The sequence below is a fragment of the Myotis lucifugus genome, unplaced genomic scaffold (genome assembly GCF_000147115.1).
Source record: "Myotis lucifugus unplaced genomic scaffold, Myoluc2.0 scaffold_44, whole genome shotgun sequence".
In the NCBI taxonomy this organism is placed as follows: domain Eukaryota; kingdom Metazoa; phylum Chordata; class Mammalia; order Chiroptera; family Vespertilionidae; genus Myotis; species Myotis lucifugus.
In genome coordinates, this window is record NW_005871092.1 from 7,621,822 (window position 1) to 7,625,302 (window position 3,481).

Consider the following 3,481-nt stretch of genomic DNA (forward strand, 5'->3'; position numbering starts at 1 on the left):
GTAAACCAGTATCAATTAGGCCAGCGTGGTGGATGGTATTGTTTGATCTTCCGGGTCTGCTTTCTGTCTAGGTGTTCCATCAGTGGTTGAGAAAGGTGTTAAATTCCCCAATTCGGACCCTGAAATTGTCTTTTCCTCCGTTTCTCTTACACATTTTGAAGCTCTATCATTGGGCGCATATACGTGATCATTATTATGTCTTCCTACTGGGTTGATCACTTTCATCCTTATGAAAACTTTTTGATATCTCTGTTTAACGTTTGTTTTTAAATCTATTTCACCTGATACTAATACAGTCACTTCAGCCTTCTAATGCTTCCAGTTTGCATGGTATATGTTCCCCATCCATTTACTTTCAACCCACCTGTGTCCTTGTATTTAAAGAGTGTCTCTTATAGGCAGCATAGAATCTGGACTATTTTTTTTAATCCACCCAATTTCTTTTAATTGTGGTCTCCATGAATGATTCATGGGTTTCATCTCTCCTTTATTTTTGTTTTCTCCTTGAACCCTCTGACGCTTTCTGCTCATCTGCTCCTCCTTTCTGGCCTTTTGAAATGATTTGAATACTTTCTAGAAATTTAATGTTACTTTTCCTGTTAGCTGTTGACCCGTTCTTTCTTGTATTATTTTTACAGTGATGGCCTGAGAGATTACAACACCCATCCCAAATATTTTTACACTCCAACGTATAGTTATAACAATACTAGAAGCCCAGCGCGTGAAATCATGCAGCCCTGCCCACCCCCGTGCACCCGTACAACCCCACGTGCAGCCCCGCCCACCCGCGCTGGTCTTTGGTCGTTATGGTGTTAGGGCCACAGGCCTTTTATAATATAGATACCACTTCACACAGAATATAGAAATCTGGGCATTTTACAGACCCATCACCACCATCATCCTTTAAGGTAGAGTTGTTAGAAGTAACACCTTTACACGCGTCATAAATCCCTCAAGACAGTGTTATCATGTTAAGTAGTTAAAGCTTTATAAAGAAAATAAAGGGGGAAAGGCCAAAACAAAACATAAGAAAACAAACAAACAAAAACTCAAACCAAAACACAAACCCTCAAGTCTTTTGCCTTGTGCCAGGCACTTACCTTCTGAGGCTGGGTTTCCGCCTGCTCTCGCTTCTCCTCGGTCTGGCCTGGAGCCCAGCCCTGCCAGCCCCAAGGAGACTCGGCCCACGTGTGGCCTCTGCTCAGTCCTGAAAGCCTTCGCCATCCACAGCCTCTTGTGGGGGGAGCCTCAGGTGCAGAGAGTGGAGGTGATCACATGCCTCAGTTCTCAGCAATAAACCATTGTTTGGGTTATTTTCACTTTCCCGCCTTGTCCCACATCCCCTCTCAGATCCCACTCTGCCCCGTGAATATGGACCCTTGAGAGGAAGGAAGCCTCCGGAAGATGGCGCTTCTAATGGACCAACATGGGTCTCAGTGGCAGAATGGGCTCCCCTCCCACCTCTCCTGCTCAAGACTTTACCCTCCCCTCCTCCCCACTTCTCCCTGGGAACCACCACCTGGCTGTCTGTGTCTAGGAGTTTCAGTTTTATACCCCACACTAGAGGCCCAGTGCATGAGATTCGTGCACTCGGACGGGGGTCCCTCAGCCTGGCCTGTGCCCTCTCACAGTCCGGGGGCCCTCAGGGGATGTCCGACTGTCGGCTTAGGGGAGCGGGCCTAAGCCAGCAGTCGGACATCCTTAGCGCTGCCGTGGAGGTGGGAGAGGCTCCCGACACTGCTGCTGCACTCGCCAGCCGTGAGCCCGGCTCAGGGCTTCTGACTGAGCGTCACTGCTCCTGTGAGAGTGCACTCCTGCATTGAGCGTCTGCCCCCTGGTGGTCAGTGCGCATCATAGTAACTGGTCGTTCCGCCGTTTGGTCGATTTGCATATTAGCTTTTTAGTATATAGGATATGACTGAAATCATATGGTTCTTGGCTTTCTTTGACTTATTTTGCATAACACAATCTTCTCAAGGTCCATCCATGCTGTTGCAAACGACAGCATTTCCATTTCTCGTGTGACTGGATAGTAACCCATTGTGTACATGTACCACACCTTCTTTATCCAATCGGCTACTGAAGGGCACTCGGTTTCCACGTCTTGGCCACCGTGACTAATGCTGCAATAAACATGCGGGTGCAGATATCTTTGAGAATAAATGTTTTCAAATCTTTCAGGTAATTACCCAGAAGAGGGATTGCTGGGTCATATGGTAACTCTATTATTATTATTTTTTTAATCCTCACCCAAGGATCTTTTTTCCATTGATTTTTAGAGAGAGTGGAAGGGAGGTGGAGAGACAGAGGGAGTAACATGGATATGAGAGAGACCCATGGATTGGTTGCCTCCTGCAAGCACCCCTACTGGAGCCAGGGATCAAGTGTGCAACCAAGGTATGTGCCCTTGACTGGAATTGAACCCACGACCCTTCAGTCCGAGGGCCAACACTCTAACCCAGTGATGGCGAACCTATGACACGCATGTCAGAGGTGACATGCAAACTCATTTTTTTGGTTGATTTTTCTTTGTTAAATGGCATTTAAATATATAAAATAAGTATCAAAAATATAAATCTTTGTTTTACTATGGTTGCAAATATCAAAAAATTTCTATATGTGACACGGCACCAGAGTTAAGTTAGGGTTTTTCAAAACGCTGACACGCCGAGCTCAAAAGGTTCGCCATCACTGCTCTAAGGGGTGCCTGCGCATTCCCATTTAATCCTAGACACAGCACTGCAATAGGTCCAATCAGTAGCCCCATTTCAGAGATGGGGAAACTAAGGCATGGAGAGGATACACAACCTGCCCAAGGTCACTGATCAAGGAAGTAGCAGGCTGGGACCCGGGCATCCTGACCAGAGCCCTTAACCATGATGCCTCCGTGGCCCAGGGACGTGGGGGCAGGGCCTGCGTCTTTGGGTTCTGAGGCTCCAGGCACTTGGGGGTCCTCCATGAATGATCCCCTTCATAGCCACCTTAACTCCCGCCATCTGCTCTGTCCCCCGAAGTGGTTTTCTGTCTCCCCTCCCTGTTTGATAGGTAAGTTGCACACATCCTGGGATGTCCCCATGTTGTTGACCTACTTACCCAACCATCTTCCTCACACGTAAGGGTGGCATGTCTGGAAGGAAGCCTGTAGCCCACTGCAGGCAGAATGAATAAAACACGACTCCACTGCTCAGAGGCCCGGCAGGATGGCATTTATCTAAGTGGCTTTCCAAGAAAACTGCTCCTGTCCCCCTCCCCCCCCCCCACACGGCCCGCCCCCTAGAAGGGCCTCCAAAGCTGCCGCTGCGTCAGGAGGGTGCTGGGTTCTCTCCTCTTTGTTAAATGGAGGGACCTTACCTCTTGGCCGTGAGCATGACAGCTCCAAACGGCCCCAAACAAGCATTCTTCCTGCCAACCATCCCTCTCTGTTTCCCTTTTCTTTTCTTGTTCAATTAAGCCTATTGGGGTACTATTGGTTACATCACCG